The following is a 19,957-nucleotide window of genomic DNA, read 5'->3' on the forward strand; positions in this document are numbered from 1 at the left end:
AGGAATTCAACACAACAGTTATTTCATATATTAATGTGGCCAGAGGAAAAAAACTAAACAGAAGATTTTCTCTCCCCTGTTATTCCATAAAAGTGGAATCTACTGTAGCTTTCCTATTAATGATTAAAGAAAACCAATATCGGAAAAATGCTTAACCACAAAAGGTATATTTTAAGTGTCATCACATAAGCTGTAGTGCAATGGTGTACAAATGTACAGTTCACAGCATACAAGCTGTTATTTCAGGGCAATTTGTCCAATGAAAAAATGCATCATGCTGCTTGAAATATTTAATTTTACAATGAAATAGGTACAACCTTCAGTGCTAAATAACTGGCAGGCATCCTACTCGGCTGTACTTCATGTGTTGCACTTTGCTTCATTAGCCTGAGTAGATAATTGCATCAGGAGCATCTTGTGAAAGAATGTTTGGCTGTTCCTGGAATGCACGAAATCTTCAAGGGGCTGGGTGGGCAGCAGGCATTAGAGGAAAAATTCTAGTAGCAATATACATATAAAATGTTTCCTAGGCAACTAGTTAAGTGTGCAGCTGGCAACTGGTATCTTCTTAGATCCTGTTACAATGTACGCTTTCTTACTCTCCATCTAACCATAGCTCTAGCAACGGGAATTAGTATTAAATATCTCTGTTGACCAAGTATAATTGGGACAACTGTGAAAATATTACTAATTGCTGAAGTGTTTGGTAATTTGAGTAGGAACCATTTGGCATTATGTAGTTTCCGCTAGGGCATTCTGGCATTTTCCCCCTAACCTTTACAACACCATTGGGGTTCTCCCCGAAGCCCTAGAGGAGTGTTGTCCTACTATGCTTTCATCCTTTACTCCCACACAGTCCATTCAATGAATTTCTCTCCTTATTTGGGCACAGTTAGGCTTTGCAGCTTGTCGGTTCCTAAAACCATGGGGTAAACCCGTTTATATATAGTGTTGCTATGTTGTTATATTATGTTGTTTTAGTATAGTGTGCTATGCTATTAATAATGGTTGCAACTGGGGAGAAATTCCAAAATATTTAACAACTGAATAGTGCTGGGTATAGGTTAGAGTTCAGTTTTGGTTACCAGCTTCTTAAAACACACATTTGTCTGAATATTTTTTTACTTACTGTTGTCACAAGTGACTCCTACAGCTTCCTAAGCATGTGAGCGACAAGCAAGAATATACTTTCTCTCTGTTCTTTGTTTGTTTATACTGTACATTGTATCTAGGCTATTGCATTCATTCCCAGACACAACCAGTTAGGGCCAGATTTTTAAAAAGGTTTGTGCCTATAGATGCAGATAAGTGCTTTGGGATATTTATAAAAGTGCCTAGGTGCCCAACTCCCATTCCATCTTTCACCTATCTGCATCTTTAGGCGCATAAATACTATTTTAAAATCTGCCCCTTTAGCCCTTGTAGCTACTAGGCTTCCTCCCCAAAACAACCTCCAAAATGCAAACTTGCTACCACTGGTTGACCTACAAAAGGCATATATTGGAGGCAGTGCAGTCTAATGGATAGCCCTTTCACTTAGGAGACTTGGGTTCTATTCTTAGGTCTACCATTGAACTGCTGTTTCACTAATGAAAGTCATCACTTTGCCTTTCTGTGGTTCTGTTTCCCTTGCCACTCGACATCTGGTTAGACTGTAGGCTTGTTGGATCAAGGACTATGGGTGGGCACCCTCAATTCCCAGTCCCATTGGACATTACAAGTGTTCCACGCCTTGCAGGACTTGACCCTGTACAAGGAAAAGATTTCTCATGAGATTTTTCCCAGCATCTCCTGCTTCTGGTTGGGCTGGACGTATCACCGGAACTCCCTTTCATGTCGAGTTTTGGCTGTTCTGGTTCCATCTGTCCTTTTTTTCGAACCTTGACAGAGACTAGTAGGGGTTGTTTTGAGTAATTGGCGAAAGATTCGAGGATTGGTAGTGAGAAGGAAGTGGGTCTTGTTTTTTCCAAACTATTTCACACATCAGTCTAACTTCTATTTCTCAAAACCTTGATAAATGCATACCAGCTCCTCACCTGCTGTAAATCAATGGTGTTCCATTGACTTCAATGGAGTTGCTCCAACTTGAACCAGCTGAAGATCTGGCTGGTGAGGTTTGGTAAAATAAAATTGTGTTACTGTATTTCTTTTATATGGCACATTGGGTCAATTTTTTTATATCATTCTCTAGGACATGATTCAGCTCTTTACAAATTTATGTAAGGAAAAGAACTACTCAAGTGAGGAGAACCTAATCTTAAAATGCTATGGAAGGTGCACAGTACTGTTAACATCATTAATGTTTATGCCTTACATCCTACAGGTTTCTTTTCTCTCTTCCCCACCTCTGAAGCAGATGCTTCTCATCTCTGCATTCTAACTAATATAGATTTTTTTTTCTTTAGGATATTTTAAACAGCTTATATAGGTGGGCTGGGAATACTCTTCCAGGGAAATAAGCAATCCCTGTAACTGTTAACAGCTCATTACTTACACTCCCCGTATAGCTAGGATAAAACTGTCTGTTTATAATGATTGCAGCATAATGTTGTTCATGCTTGCAAATCAAATAGCAATAAATACAAGTAACCCTCTCTGCCTGGTACACAATGAACTGAATATAAAAAAAAACAGGAACAGAGCCCTTGTGTAAGGTTTCAGTCTATTTTGTATCCTATTTTTTTCTAAACTGATTTCACTCGTTTAAGAGTCTTTAATAACAACCTGGGTTTGGCCTTATAGTTGACTTCCAGCCAAAAAGTGCTGCTTCATGTTTGCTTACACAAAACACCAATACCCATTGCAATTTATCAGACTGTTGTGCTCAGTTTTGGTCTGTGCTACCACAGCCCACTTTTTCTATTCTAAATCATGCAGCTGTAACCAATGACAGAAATAATGGCAAGGTTATTCCCTGTAAATTGCTGTATGCCCTTTGTGTGATGGATTGACTTAATTTCAATAAGCCTTTAATGAAAGAATTTAATCATGGTTTGAAAACAATTTCTTCAACTTCACAAGACAATTTTAAATCCTTTGGGGTGAGGAAAATGGCAAACTCAACAGCCCCTTTTAAGCCTATGTGCATGGTTCATAGTATATTACAGGATATACGATGCTTTGCTTTCATTCAATTTAGTTTAATTTGCTTATTGTTTTCAGTGACCTAAGTAGTAAGTATAAAATTAGGACTCATATCTGTCATTAAATTCTATATGCTGCCATAAACACAGTAACTGTCTATCCCTGAGCCATCCATGCTGTGAAGAAATTGTGACATCAAATGGATTAAGTAAATTTTTTGTTTTATTAAAGGTGCAGTCTTTCCTAATGACCTGATCAGGAGAAACTTGCTAATTGACTGGAATGGAAGCAGGATTGAGCACTTAGAGTTCTGTTGTCTCTCTCTCTCTCTCTCTCTCTCTCAATCATGACCAAAAAGATATAAAGTGCTTCCTCAGTGATCTGATCATAGAAGCTTGTGTCTGATCCATATGGGTCATATTGTGGAGGGCTTGTCATGTACAACTGTCTCTTAAGAGAAGCGAAATGGCCTTGAGAGAGTAATACAGATAGTACTTGTAGACACAGAGGCAGGAAACAAGCACAAAGCTGGAATTCAGCAAACCTTTTATTAAGGAACGCTACATGTGCTGGATGGCTTGTAAAGTTACAGTAATGAAAGCAATACATGTTTAGGATTCAAATACATTAATAGTGCCCATTTTTGTCTTTGAGAGGAAGAGGGATCAAATGGATAGGTGCAACTTACCTATACCTTGTTAACAACACAGGATGGTGATATTACCAGAATGATGCTTTCCCCCCTTACAAACTTATGCAACTTGTAAGAAGACTACAGTTGCATTGTATTTGCATGAACAGGCAGAATTAGACAACGGTAACAAGGCAGCTTGCTCACATCATGCTGTCATTTGCCTGTCCAATGAGCTTTCGGAGCAGGACAGGTTCTGCATCTGGCTGACTGTATTGGAACGAAAAGGATCTTTGCAAGTACACTTGGGAGATTGTCATGCTTATGCAGAGCCAGTTTGTCCTTCTAGGCTGAATGCTGCAAAGACCTGTTATTTTTTTTTTAAAACCTGCACATTAGTTAGATTTACTCTTCTTGGCCAAATCTTAACCCAATGGCAATCATGAGAACCCACTAAAGGTAATGATAGACAGAGCCCTGTGTCCTTGTGCAAGTTTGAAATAACACAAATAAAATTCAATGCAATCTATAAACCAAAATATCTCACCCTGCAGCAGCTGCTGCCATCCTGTGGCAGTGGGCCAAACTTCCTACTCTGGGTGTTGTAATGTGGCACACAGGATCATAGTGCCAGGAAGGTTTGGCTCGTCCACCCATCCATCATGCCGAGAGCAGAGGACCATCCATGCCAAATTGAGTGAGAGGCCTTGTGACCTGGCACATGGAGTTGCAGCACCACTCACTCAAATTTGGCTTGGCTGCCTCCCCTGTGACGAAGGAGACAAAGCTCAAGTGACTCCACCCCTTTATGTGAGGTCACAATGCTTGGAGTGGGGAGTCGGGCCCAACTCTGTGGGACAGGAGCTGCCACTTCAGGGAGAGTGTGGGGCAGGATCAGTCCGCAACCCCTCCTGTCCCAGGCCACCCATCCCTTCCTGGGCCAGGATCTGAGCCCCCCACTCCGCTCCCACCAGCCGGGCCTCCCACAATAAAATGAAATAAACCAAAATTCCCCTTAAATAAAACAGTTTTATTTATATAAAAAATATATATATTATGTCATAGGGTTCTAATAATAGGGTAAGTTGCTTGGGAAAACCCTGATCAGGGGTGGCTGCAGGCCCCAGCACGCCAAGCACGTGCTTGGGGCGGCATGCCGCGGGGGGCGCGCTCTGCCGGTTGCCGGGAGGGCGGCAGGCGGCTCCGGTGGACCTCCCGCAGGCGTGCCTGCAGAGGGTCCGCTGGTCTCACGGCTTCGGTGGAGCATCCGCAGGCATGCCTGCGGGAGATCCACTGGAGCCACGGGACCAGCGGACCCTCCACAGGCATGTCTGCAGGAGGTCCACCGGAGCCGCGGGACCGGCGACCGGCAGAGCGCCCCCCGCGGCGTGCTGCCGTGTTTGGGGCGGTGAAATTGCTAGCGCCGCCCCTGACCCTGATATCCTAGTACTCTAGTAGGATTTCTCAGCAGCATGATGATGTGACACAGGTAAGTTATAAGCAACACTACCCCAGAGTACATGGTGACATTTTTGTATTTTACCATCCTAAAGTGTAAAAATGTGCAGAGGAAAACCCCAGCCATCATTGCCTCCTTTCCATAGATGAATTACCTTCCTTGTGTGGCCTTTCTTTCCAGTATCTCCTGGATCAATGTACTGGTAATGGGCTTGAATCTGCTCCATTGCAATCAAGGAGGACAAATGATAGGATTTAGATATCTACATGATTGTACCCATAAATCAAAGGAGTGAGATGTCTAAATCACATAAGTTGGGGTCTCTTTAAATGTTTCTGTCCCCAAAAATATACTAGAGCACTGCCTCTCTGCATCTCTTCTTGTGGGGATTATATTTGAAATAAGAGCATTTTATTGCATCTTGATTTATAAATAAAGGGGTGAGCAAACCAGCTCGTTTAGAATCCAGCATCCTTTGAATGTGTGAGTGGAGTTAGAAGAGTAATGAGTGAATGAATATAGGCAGTAAACAGTCACCTGCACATTAGTGTTGTCATGATGTCAAGCATCTACTTCACAGCCCTTGGAAGCATTGCATAACTCTGTCTTCTGGGCCTTTTTGCTTCTCTGGGACCTGCCTCGTGGTTTGCCACTGGAAAAACTCTCTGTACAGCACTGATGTAAACAGGAGTCCACCAATGAACTGTAACGTTCCCACTACCTCTGCTGAGGATTTCTCCAGTATCCAGGGCCTTTTCCTGCACATACTGAAGGCAGTGGCAAAACCCCATTGCCTCAGTGGTCCAGGATTAGACCCTATTTACTGGAGAAAACTTTACAGTTTTTTGACATCTCACTACTTGCTTGATGGCTGCGGTCAGGTAGATATTGACATTCCAGCCTTTGCACCTGCAAGTAACTGTGACTACATCTGATTGTGGCCACAGAATGTTGGGGACAGCTGATAGGAATTAGACATCTAGCTTCCTGACTACATTTGCTATTTACCCAATTTTCAAAAGTGGCATCTGATTTTGAGTGGTTCTATTTTGGGTCACAACCTTTAGGATGCTGATTTGTGTGTGTGTGTGTGTGCTTGTTTTTTTCCTTAAATCAATGTGGTGCTCAGCCCTTCTTTAGAGATGCGAGGCCTGATTTTCAGTTGTGAACTCAGAAAAGAGAACTACCCAGAATTGAGATCACTTTTGAAAATGTCACCTTAGTGCTATTTGTGCCCTCAGACAATCATAAGCACAATAGCAGAGGTTGGGTTGAGGGTCCTTTTAAAATTAGACCCTTTACGTCTGGTTTTTGCCTGTATAAAAACAGTGCAAGTGCTGTAAAGTGGTTGCAGGCATTCTACCGGGCGTGCCCATAACTGGCTCCTTTTTTTAAATTAGCCCCTTTATCTGTGTGGGGTTTTTTTTTTTTCCTTCCATAACCTGTGTAATTGCTGTAAAGTGATTGCAGACATTCTTCTGGGTGTGCCCTTAACTGGCTCAGATGTCAAACAGAATTGACTTTATATAATAGGATTAATACTAGAAATACAAGTGCTAACTAGGTCTCTCTTAATCTGAGCAGGTAATACTTTCCCCCTAAAGAATAGGGAAGCAACAATGAGTCACAGCACCCAGCATCTAGTTGTCCACACCATAGCAGAAACCAGCAACATCACAGGGTTTTAGCCTGAAGCAGATTTTGTGTTCATGCTGTGTAAGGACTGCAGCTGTGCCCAGCCCCTGCTGGGAGAACAAAGGGCACATTCACACTGCCTTGCAGTTTGGCCTAAGGGTGTGTGCACAAACTCTGGACCTTTAAATTCATGCCCGCAGTGTCCGGATAGGGGAATTACAGCACAGCACTTTAGTTCACGCTGCTATTCACACATCCCTCTAGTCCGAGCTGCAGGGCAGCGTAGATGTGCCCAAAGAGCAGGGGCAGAGGCTCCTAGCAGAATTTTCCCTTTCTGCCCCTTGTCCGTCATTGTGTACCTGCTCAGGAACTGGGCATAATCTGGCCTGAAGAGTTTTCTGGTGCATATCTTGATAGAGTTTTATCTTCCCAATTGTCCATATGTTTGGATAAAGTTGTCACCTTCTGAGTGAGAGTGAAAGAAAGGTAACACAGCTAAAATCAGGCCTGCTATGTGCCAGTAGCTCCACAAACTTTGCCTCCTCCCCTCACTCCTTCTGTTGTATTCCTTTCTGCTGTCCAAATTCTGGGTCTCTCCTAAAATACAAGCTGCCAATCATATAAGTTTTATGTTTTAATCAAACACAAGTTTTTTGGGCTTCGTACAGAGGTAAGTAGATGAAATGTAATGGCCTGTGATAGTCAGGTCAGACTAGATGATCTAATGGTCCCTTCTGGCCTTAAACTCTATGGGTCTGTCTACACAGCAAGTAGAAACCTATGGCTGGCCCATGCCAGCTGACTCGGGTTTGTGGGGCTTGGGTTGAGGGGCTGTTACACTGCTCTGTAGACATCTGGACTTGGGCTGGAGCCTGGGCTCTAGGACTCTGCAAGGTGGAGGGTCCCAGAGACTGGGTTCCAGACCGACCCCAGAAGTCTACACAGCAATGAAACAGGCCCGCAGCCTGAGCCCTGCAAGCCCGAGTCAGCTGGCAGGGGCCAGCCATGGGTTTTTCTTTGCTGTGTAGACAAACCCTATGACTCAAATATGCTGTGGCCTTATGGCATGCCAAGACAAGAGCCTGTTGAATTATTTTTTTAATTAAATGGAAATTGATGAAACCAGGATTTTTTTCATATAAGACACTTGTGGGGATTCATCAAACCCCAAAAACTTGAACATAATTTTTTTCCAGTTTAAAACACGTTTTGTTTTTGTTTTCAGTCATTGAAAACCAATATTTTTCATTTTAAACTGAAAAGTTTCAGTTTTCTGTTTCAAAACTGAAATCTGGGGGTTTTACTGAATTTTTTTGTCCTCATCAGAAGGTTGAGTGGGGAAAATCATCCCTCAGTCCAGTCTAGTCCAGACCTCTCCTTGGAACTCAGATAATATCCTTCAATTAAGATCAATTATTGACCCAAGCTAGTGGAAAAAGACTGTGGCACTGAGAAATTTGACAGATGCAGAAATATGCAATGATAAAGTCAAGCTGATAGGAACAGTTTGGAAGATCTCATTTGCGTGAGCCTCGTGTGTGTCTGCAGCTGTTGGCCAAACATGTGGCAATGCTTAGAATCTAACAACTGAAATACAAGGACACATATTTTCCAGTGCAAAACGAGGATGTTAGGGGAATCTGAACTCTGCCTGTTTGCTAAATTAGGATGTCAATGTCTGCATGTTTATGCTTTGGGTTGTGTGTACTGCTGTGAAATAGCTCAGATTATAAGAGGATAGACAAAGACCCACATACTTAGCATGTTAGTTTCCAATTTAGCTGTGCACTAAAACAGTCTGCTTGTTACAACATGACCAGTGCATCAAAATATAGGACAAAAAGTGAAGTGATTGATAAATTAACGTAAAGCATTTTATCAGTCAAGGATTCTTCTATACAACGTAAGGACAGACCTACTCCTGATCAACCCATTAAGGGCCAGCTGTTACTGGTCCATGTACTGTGGACATAAGGGTTAAAAGATTATAGGAGCCTCTTTTGGCACACCCTTCCCAAGAACAGTTAATAAATTTAATAATTAATAATATATACTATGTATTGACATTGTGGCTACACCCCACCCATTGTGCTAAACACTGCACACACAAACACAAAGAAGAGAGGGTGCCTGCCCCAAACAGCTTACAGTCTAAGATAAGACCAGTAACAACAGGTGGATACAACAAATGACAGGGGAAAGCCCAAGGTAACAATGCAGTGATTACGATCCGTTTAACAGGCATTGGTCGTAGCACACCAGTTGTTTCATCAAGTGTCTTGTAGATACCAAGTCAGAACTGAGTTTTAAGGAGAGATTTGAAGGAGGACAAGGTGGATTTTTGTAAGGAGTTCATCCCACAAAGACAAAGTGGCTTGTGTGGGAGGGATGGGTTGAAGCATAACCAGTGCTTGAGGGAGAATGTGACTGATAGGCAGTCAGTGCTGGCTTCACTAGCAGAGCAGAGGCGCAGTGGTCAACAACTTGATAGAATACAAGAGAAGATAGATAGGGATAGAGCTAAGCTGCAAAGAGTCTAAAAAGTGAAGACACGTAGTTTGTGCATGATGCAGCAGGAAAAGGAGTCCGTGGAGAGATGCAAAGAGGAGGGTGATGTGGTTGCAGTGCTGCCAACTGCAACTACTCAGAAATAATAATCCGCTTCAATAGTCGTGAGATTAGGTTAAAATTAAATAGTTTTTAAAATATTGGATTCTTTTTGCCTTCTGGATTTTGAGCTTTGCGGGGGGTCACATTTTCAAGCTTTCCTCTGCAGCCACAAAGGCTAGAAACTTACCCTTTATATTTGAGATTCTGACATATTTGCATTAGAGCTTGTGGAGATTTTTGTATAAAGTTTTTTTTCATCGGAAAATGTTGATTCGTTATACGTGAAAATATTTGTAGGAAAGGGTCAGCTTCAGATTTCTCATTCCAAAACATTTTTGGAGAAAAATAGTTTTAAAGTTGTTGAAACATCTTTTTGGAGATTTCAAACTGACCTATTGTGGTTAGTATGACTTTTTGTTTAGAAATTTAGGTTGTTGTTTTGTTGGGTTTTTTTTTAAAGGTCAAAATCATAACAATGTTTTGAAAATTTTGAAACAATGCTTTGACTCAGGCTGATTTTTTTAATTGTCTGTTCATGATGATTTGAAATTTCCACTTTTCATCCTAATTGAACATATGGGAAAATATTTTGAAATCTCAAATTTTCACTAGATGTGAAAATGGTTTCCCTCCCTGCTCTAATTCCCATGACTCGAGGAGCTAGGGCTTTTGGAAAAAACACCAAATATTAGAATACTGATGATAAAATTGTGAGTTGGCAACCCTGTGAAGCTGAACCTAGGCACATTATGCTCCGTGTAGGAGGGAGAGCTTAATGATCATTCCTTTTCAAAGATATGTTCAGTTTGCCAGGGTGATTAGTTGTGACTACCTGGTTAGAAATGCATGACAAATGTATCACTGCTGACAAAAGATGGGAGAACCAAATCCCTCTGTGAAAAAGGGAATTTTTTTTGTATAACTTGATTATTATTCAGACTTTAACTGTTGGTGCTTTTGAGTTTAAAATTACAACCAAAGGTCCCATACTATTTTCAACTAGCAGTCATCATTTTGTTTGATAGAGGATCTCTGTGGAATCTGAAAAAGTATTCTGAGACCGCAAGTTCTCCAAGGTTCTCCCTAGTTCCATTCTATAATCAATAAAGCTTGGACTGAAATTTAATCTTTCTTTTTCAAAGTAGCCTTTGTTGTGGCACCAGATTAAAACAAAGTAGGAACTGGAGAGAACTAAGAGAATAATTCTTACTGATTATTGCCACATATCTACACCACATGTTCTGAGCTCTATACTCAAAAACAGCTTACTAGGAAAGGATCAGAGCAATTAAAATAGCAATAATGCAGTTTTAATTAAATACTTACTGGTGAGCAATATCTTTTGGTGTATATTAATTCAAAATGTTTCTTGACTCTGCATTTGATTAGTTCTTAATTGAGCTTTGGCAGCCATATAATATAGATAGATGTATATAATATATGTATGTGTGTGAGAGAGCTTTCAAGCAGTGAGAGATTTCTACGTCTAACAGTTAGGAATTCACTTTCTGTTTAAAGAGAAGGCAAATAAACAGAAAATGGAGAAATTCAGTAGAGGAAAGAGGTTTATGGGGATACACCTAGAACAGGTATGAAACTGTGTGTTGGTTCACTCTGAGGCTTGGGTTGCACTTAAAACTTGAGTTAACTCTCCTGCCTGGCACAGCTCTGCCGACCTAACCTTTGATGTAGATGCAGCTGGGTCCATGGAATAATGCCTGGCTACCTTTGTTTGGGGAGGAGGTGCTCCTACTAATATGGAAAAAAAACTGTAGGCTGTGTCTACACTACAGAGTTATGACAGATTAGCTACGGTGACATAGTTAAGCTGCTATAGTTCGTGTAGCATAGACATAAAACAGCGGAAGGCTCATAGCTACTGAAAACTAACAAGACGTCCTGCAACTCAAGTAGAAAAAAGTCTGCTACTGGATCTGATTTTAAGGGTTTGCTCAAGCTTTTACAAGCACAGATTGCACATTGGAAACATATTCATGACTTGAGTGAGGGGTGACAAAACTCTTTGGACAGATAGCACCCATACTGAACCTTTATCCAAATCTCAAACTAAACCCTAAGCATAGCTCTGAGGCATGAAAAAGTTCAGATGATGATTTTCCCCACTGTTGTTAATTCTCATGGAATGTATGCCTTTCACAAACAGAAAAAGAGGTGAAATTATTCCTTATGAATAATTCACCCAGCTCTGCTTATGATTTTGACACAGGTAAACAGTTTGTATAATTCTGTACGAGCTAGCAGCATTTGCTAAGAGAAGTGGAGATTGTGTGGAATGGAATGTGCATTACTAATTCAGCCTCCTTGCTGCTATTTTCACACTCCTCAAATTCTCAGTAGTTCACAGTACATGGCTCTTTTGGCTTGTTTGTAGAAGTGATAAATATATGCTCTGTATATTGTGAGTATAATTTAAATTAAAATATATTATCCCTCCAAAAATGTAGAATTGGTAACAGGATTTAAGGGACAGTCAGAGTTAAATTGATGAGGAGAAAAGCTGTTTTTAATAAAAGTTCTTCTCGTTTTAAGGAAGATAAAGTAATTGGTGGTAACAGGAAGGGGCAGACTAAGGCTGCCTATTAAAATATAAATGCCACCTGAATTGGTAGAATTAAATAATGTGGCACACCTGATGGGATAAGTTGCTGTTTGGATGAAGCAACTTGAATTTTGGTCAAGTTCCTTTTATTTTTTTCATGGTACAACCTTCCTCCCCCTGCCCTGCCTGAGCCATTCTAATTGATATATTTACAGATGGGCAGAAGTTCTTGACTGAGACCTTTGTGAACTTTGTGTCTTCTTGGTAGCTAGGTAGAGTGGTTAATTCTATCCTATAGTTCGTTTGAGCAGTGAAAGGTGTTCACAATCCCAGAGACGGCATCTAAAGCTGGCCTGATCTACACCCAGAATGTAGGTACACCTAGCTAAGTTGCCCAGGGGTGTGAAAAATTCATGCCCCTGAGAGAATAAGTTAAACCAACCTAAACACCAGTATAGATAATGCTAGCCCGATGGAAGAATTCTTCCCGTTACCTGGCTACCATTTCTTGAGGGGGAGGATTAACTACAGCAATGGAAAACACTCTGCTGTCACAGTAGCAAGTGTCTACGCTGCAGCGCTGTACTGCTTGTAGTGCAGACATACCCTTCGAATGCTAAGCAAGGACTGTTCACACTTGAACAGTTGACAGGCACCTCACTCCCATGTAAAAAACTGCTTCAAGTTATCACCATGGTGCTAAGCTGACTGAAGAATTTTTCCATTAACCTAGTGGTGTCTATACTAGGGTTTAGGTCAGCTTAACTATGGTCTACACCTAAAAACTAGATTGACCTACCTACACTGCTCAGGGCTGTGAAAAAATTCATGCTCTGTGTGCACCATAGTTAGGTCAACCTAACCCCCACCATAGACGTAGCTAGGTCAACAGAAGAATTCTTCTGTTGAACTCAATACTGCCTCCTTGAAAAGGTGGATTACCTACTTCATCAGAATAAACCCTTCTGTTGATGTAGGAAGCATCTACACTATGGCACTACAGCAGCACAGCTGTAGCTGTGTAGCAGTAACTGCAGTAGTGTACAAATGGTCTATGTCTCTATGGGGTGTAAATTTTTCACACCCCTAAGTGATGTAGGTAGATTGACCTATGTTTACAGTGTAGACCAGGCCTTTCCTTTACTCACACCTTACTTTATTCCATGTTAACTTTCTCGTGTAGATGAGCCAGCAATCATTCCTATCTCCATCATTGAGTGCCAGTGTGACACTGTCCTGACAGAAAGAAACTGTAAATAGCTTTGTAATTTGGTTAAATTATTTCTTTTGTTTCCATTGAGATGTCACCATTCCCAGCCTTATCGGGATGATAAGTGAACTGAGGTTATAGGGTATTATGAGTTGGGTTAAAACTTCACAATCAATTTCAAGAAAAAGCATCATTCATTTAAGACCACGGGAAGAGGCAATTAAGGAGTTCCACCTAAAAGAAGACATAGTGGGTTTTTTTCTGAGCAGACTGTTATGTGGATGGAAGGTTCTGATGGTGGGGTGGGGAGCGAGGGGCAGGAGTATGAGACAGGGAGAGTAGAGAGAAAGCCAAGCAGAGCTTCGTAGCTCGGGGACAAAGCTAAGCTTTTTTTGGAAGGCAGGGAAAGGCAGGCGTGGAACAGTGAACAAAGAAACCGTCTCCTGCCATTTGATTCCCTACTATGTTCAGAGAAACAGGACTTTATACATTTCTTGTAAATAAATAAGAGTGCGTTTAAAAAAAACACAGACTATTGTCAATTTTAACTTTGAACTGGAAATTTGCAGGGCCTCAAACTTAGACTAGAAATGAGGTAAATAGGGGCAACAAACACAAACGTAAAAGAGCTAGAAGATGGAACACTATTAATACTAAAAAAGGAACCAGTTGCCACTATGGCCAAAGCATTTGCATCACATTGCATCATGGCCAGCAACACCTACTAACCATGCAGGGACAATTGCTTTGTGGTAGTTTGTCTCTTTTTTTTTTTTCCTAGATGAAGAGCAGCTGTTTCAGTCCAACATTCTATGCAATGGATTTCACAGCACCATTCAAGCATTTACAAAGGGTAATGGTCACGATTTGGAAACCATGTGAGGTGCAAGTACAAGCTACCCTGTGAAATATTCTGTTTCTTTGCCAAAATTTTATCCCAATCATGTGTTTGAGGAAATACTCATACAGCAATGCTCTAATCTTTCTGTTATGTTCTCTGGCTAAGCATAACTGCGCTGGTGTCCATGGTAACTAACCATTCCACTTAAATTTCTGGGAGGATCTGGGGTATCTATCCAAGAAAAGAAGGCTACAACATATCTTTGTGGCTTGCCATAGCTCTCTAGGACCATGGCCTTGTCAGTTGATTCATGCTCACAGGGCTCAGGCTGTGGGGCTATAAAATTGTAGTGTAGATGTTAGGGCTCAGGCTGGAGATTGGGCTCTGGGATCCCATGATGGAGTCTGGGCTCCAGACTCCAGCCTGACCCCGAATGTCTACAGCAGAATTTTATAGCCCTCCCGTCTAAGCCCGACAAGCCCAAGTCAGCTGACATGGACCAGCCACAGGTGCTTTATTCCACTGTAGACATGCCCATAGTGTAAAGACTCTATTTAGTTGCAAGTCAACACATTTTAATGGTTATCAACCTCCTTCACCTCCACCTCCTCCACCGGCCATTTTGTGTAGAGCAAGGCAGGCTCTTAACTTATTCTCATAAAAATGACTTGGGTGCCTAAGCTGCCTGACTCCATCAGAGAGAGGCGCCACCCTGCAGCCTGGACTTAGGCATCTATCTCGGTGAGAGAGCGGGACTTAGGTCTCTTACTGGTATCTCTCATTGGCTGGTTCCACACTTAGCAAACAGGCTTTTGTGGATCCCATTCTAAGGCACCTATCTCTCCCCATTCATTGTACAGGGAACATACCACACCTAATTCAGGATTTGTGGATCACAATATCATTCATGTGGTTTTCTTCTTGGTGCCTAAAAGTTAAGTGTTGTAATGCTCAGCATTACAAATGCCTAAATCCCTGTGTGGGTTTGGGCCCAAACTCTCTGGCGGGGAGGGACTAGCTTTTTGTTCCATTTTTGTATAGTGCCTAGGGTCCTGCTCCATGACTGGGGCTCCTGTGTGCATGCTACTGAATACAAATAATAAATAATTTTAAAAATGGTGGTAATGCAGACAGATAAGTGTACTGGGTTTACAAATGTTGGATCACTCTCGCATGCTTCTTTCCTTATCATTGCATCACCTGACCCTCATTTCCCGTACCAGATTATGTATACTTTGGAAATGCCTAACCCGACCTTCAGTACTTGCTGCATGTGTGTTGGGAGAAGGACAGTGGGCATCAGATCTGAAATGAAGTGTCTAGCTGATATAAACTGCTGCTGCAAAGTGAGCTTTTAGCATGCTGTGAAATCTAAATTACTAAATGTTAAAATAACTAGCACCAGAAATGGTTTTAAATCGGGCTTATGTTCGGCACTAAAACCAAAACAAGGAACCACCGGTGTGATATCTGCAGTGTGTGTGTTAGAAATATTGTTGTAATTTCCTATGAGCGTCTGTGAAATTGTGGGTGTGATGGCGTATCATGTCAAATTCCCATACAGTTGGATGGCACTCCAGGAAAACACGTTTTAAAAATTTTATGAACAGGAGGATAGTGCAGGAGTGAAATTCTAGGGTTTGGGCTTAGTTTGATTGTTAATCAAAGTTACTGACTAAAAAGAAGCAAGGTGGGTCCAATAAAAGATATTGCATCATCCACCTTGTCTCTAATATCCTGGGACCAACACAGCTACAGCAATACATAGATGACTGAAAAAAGGCTAAAAGGCAGAATTGCCTTGGAAGTGTCTCCATCTTTAAGAAAACAATGGAACTAATTCCCCTATGCAAGCCTTATCCGAAGCACAAGGCTAGCTTCATAACAAACTAACATTCTACATTTAAAACAAATCTATTTCCATTTAATTCACAGTCATAAATATAACCGGTGCACTTTCCTATTACTTGGTATACACACCAGTGGGTGTGTTGTCCATTATCAATAGCTCTGAGAGCGGTAAAAAATTGAAAGCATTAAATAATTCAGACCGGGGTGTGTGTAAAAATCAGTGTCTCATTCAACAATAAAATTGTCCTTGCTAGGATAATTTTACATACCTTTTTATCATTCTGTGTTTATCAAATAACTGTATAATAATGAAAAAGCTCTTCTGTCTTTCAGATGGGAAGTATTAATCTAAAATTAAGGTTACACAAACACATTGCAAACCCACGCTTTGATACTTCCAGGCTCTTGATGTCTCAGTGCATGCTCTTTTGTTCAGCAGCAGTTAGCCATCACAGCTTTACATCTAAAACTTTATTATTTCCATGAGTCCCTAGTCCTCAATAGCTTTGCCTATGATTTGAATAGTGTTGAACATGCGTTTTATTTCACTCATTTAAGGATTTTTAGTGAATTCTCAAGGAGAGCTAGAGCTTCAAATGTATGACCAGTTGCACCACAGTATTTTTTTTTCTGTTGGGTTTTTGATTACCTGCATAAAGGGCACATCTATATTTAACATGTAGATAGTATTAATGCAATGGGTGATATTATTGTGAATGAAAATTGTACAGATGCAGTTCTAAATGTTTTACAGGAGGCTTGCAAAGTCAGTGCCCTTTCTTGATTCTTTGATATACAAAGACTTTTTACTTAAAATGATTTTTCCCTTGATTTTTATCTTAGAAATATGAGGACTGTAAAGCTGGGTCTTTCCTGGCTTTGCTGGAGGTCTTATGCAAAATAAAATGAGGCTTAGTGGGAGCTCCTACTGCCTCTGTTTAAGAGCAGAGTTTTAACTTTAACAAATTAATTCTCTCTTTAAATCTTTGCTCATGTTAATTAGCCACTGAGGTTAAACAAGTTTTAGCAGAAAACACAGGAAAGAGTCTCACCAAAAATTCCTTCCCTTTTGAGGAGCTCTATGTCCTTGTGTTATGTGACCCTGCCTCTCCCGTCATTTTAAGACTTGTCTTTACTAACTTTATACCTTGAGTTAATCGATAGCTCAAATTCACTGGCCATGTTTTCCAGTATAACTATTTCCCTTCACTCATGGGAATGAGCTATACCAGCATAAAAGCACTTTTATACTGATATAACTGATCCACACTATGGGGGCTGTGCAGTTATGCCAGTATAGTTAAAGTGGTACAACTTCTGTGTACGTAATATCTGCCTTTTTTTATAGCGCTTTTGATCAATAGATCTCAAAGTGCTTTATAAAGGAAGTGCATATCATTATCACCATTTTACAGATGGGGAAACTGAGGCAGAGAGGCCAGTGGCAGAGTTAGGACTAGAGTCTAGGTCTCCAGAGCCCCAGTCTGTTGCTCTATTCACTAGGCAACTCTGCATTCTTTGTACAGACAATATTATATTGTATAGATGACAGAGGGTAAGTGATTTGGCCAAGGTCGTGCCAGGAACCTGAAGCACAGCTTGGAACTGAAACCAAATCTGCTCAGTCCCAGTCCAGCACCTTCACAAGGCCAGTCTTCCTCACTTTTAAACCACAGAAGTTACCATGTTTACTCTAATATTTCAGCCTGACTTTTACTGTTGGAGACCTGCTACTCCAAAACACTTTTGTACTGCCTCATAACTCATTAAGTCACAACTGAAATTAATTAATAAGCTCTTGCTTCCTGTATGCCTTGTGGAAAGGCTACATATACTCTGTAAGGAACAAATAATATAGGTGGTCCCACCTGTGCAGGGATAAGTAAAGCTGGAAAACAGCATTTAAAGATGGAAGAACAACCAACCCTACTTTCTTAAATGAGGCCGGACAAAGATTAGAACATATATTGATACTGAATGGCCCTATTCTTCTTTGACAGGAATGGATTATATGAGGGATATCCACCTCTAGTTACTGGACTCCTCTCTGTTTCCCTTTACAAGACCTTGCATACATTCTAGATTGCATTACCCAAACAACATTGTGCCAAGGTAGAAGAGTTCTATCCTCTTTGATGAATAAACCGGATCACATCATCATGTCTCACAACAGTGGAAACATACAAAAATTGCAAGCTATAGTTTTTACGCATCCAGACTTAACAAAACATAAGGTAATTTTAATTTTGAAGACTGAACATTACAATGCAGCCTGAAAGGGGGTTACTTTAAGCCTCATGTACTCAGCACATGAGACAGATCCAGCCGAGGTAATCACTGAAGCACAAAGCATGGCGCTCAGCCACCCACGGGCAGCAGTCAAGAAAAATAGTACTTTTTCTGTGGATTTGGAGGCTTAAACAGCAGCTCACTCTTGATCACCTAGTCCTTATTACTGTTGCTGCAAGAGTGACTTTAAATATAAATGGGTACAATGCCACAGCTTCTAATTTTTCTGAAAAAGCTGTGGGAAAAGATGAAAGGATAGTTTCTTCACTCATCATGAATCCTTGTGCCACAAGAAGTTGACTCACAATGAGCCTCTCTGTCTCCTTGCCACACATAGCCCTGTAATAACTCATGAGCACAAAAGAGGGTTAATACTGTTGATAAACTGCCAATTACAGCAAAGAATAAAGGTCATAATAAGTCACGTAACAGGCAGTCAATACAGCATTTCCAGGGTCCTAATTACAGTATTTATACAGAAACATAGACACTGATATTCAGCGTGGATCTCTACAGCCTGTAGCTATGATCTAAACTTGAGAGATGAGTGGAAAGTTTCAAAATCCAAACCCAAGCCTAAATTGTGCTGGTGCCTACATTTACAGTGGGTTGAACTAAAATGTCTAAATTTGTGGGCAAGGACTGTTTTAAAATAACAATCTGGATCCAAATTTGGGGATCAGGTCCATTTCCAACATACAGCCACCTTGAAAAGATAAACACAACAGCACTAAGGCCAGGTCTACACTACCACTTATGTTGCTCAGGGAAAAAACCACCCCCCTGAGCAATATAAATGTTGTCAGCATAAGTGGTAGTGTGCACAGGGCTATGGCGAAGGGAGAGCTTTCTCCCATCAGCACAGAGCGGCTACACAAGAGATCTTACTGTGGCACAGCTGCATCGGCACACCTGTGCCTCTATGGCCTGGGGCTGGCGAGGAGGGGCCTCTGGGCTCTGGCGAAGGAAGGGGGGTGGGAGGGGCAGGGCCCCAGGCAGAAGGGGCGAGACGGCCAGGGGCTAGCCTTCCCAAGCCTGCGGTTCACCCGCCACCCATGGTGTAGACATAGCCTAGGTGTTTGTAACACTCAGGCAGCCACATCAGAATATGGCTGAACTTCACAGGTTCCCAAATATAATTCTGTGGATTCACCGTGGCCTTCTCTCTATCAGTAACTTCCCCCCTACACAGACCCCATCCATCCCAGTAACAAGTGAAAGAGTCATAAGCATGAAATAATTAATCTTGGCTTATGGACTCTATTGAAATTTATTAGCCACTTTAAATCAAAGTGCTTGTGCTTTCTGATACACAGCCCTCATTCCCACAGATTCTGAGCAACTGGCTATTAATGGGTGTGTTTATTAGTGCAAAGCAGTACACTATTGTGAAAAACCATCTCTTTGGGACTTTGAATGTGTTTAAGTGCTTTACCTTATCAGGCCCAGAGTATTTAGCATGTTTCTGGATCAAGCCGCTAGCTGCTGGGGAACCTGGAATTCTGTAGAGCTGACACTTGGTTGATTACTGGCTATGGAATGCTACAGGTGCTTTTGAACCAGACTAAAACAGTCTTGATGGTGAAGTGAGTCAGTCAGTCTTCATATCCTCACATTCCTCTCCATTGTATGACCAGCCTGGTAGCTGCTATTTAAGGTCTTCGTAGCAATGTTCCTCACATATCAGAGAGCAGGACAAAATAAGATCTATCTTTCCAGTAAGTTGAAAACCCCCTTCCCTCTTCCATGCACACTTCCTTTTTGTAAGGAATATTACTGAAACCCTC

This window comes from Mauremys reevesii, linkage group 2 (genome assembly GCF_016161935.1).
Source record: "Mauremys reevesii isolate NIE-2019 linkage group 2, ASM1616193v1, whole genome shotgun sequence".
Lineage (NCBI taxonomy): Eukaryota > Metazoa > Chordata > Testudines > Geoemydidae > Mauremys > Mauremys reevesii.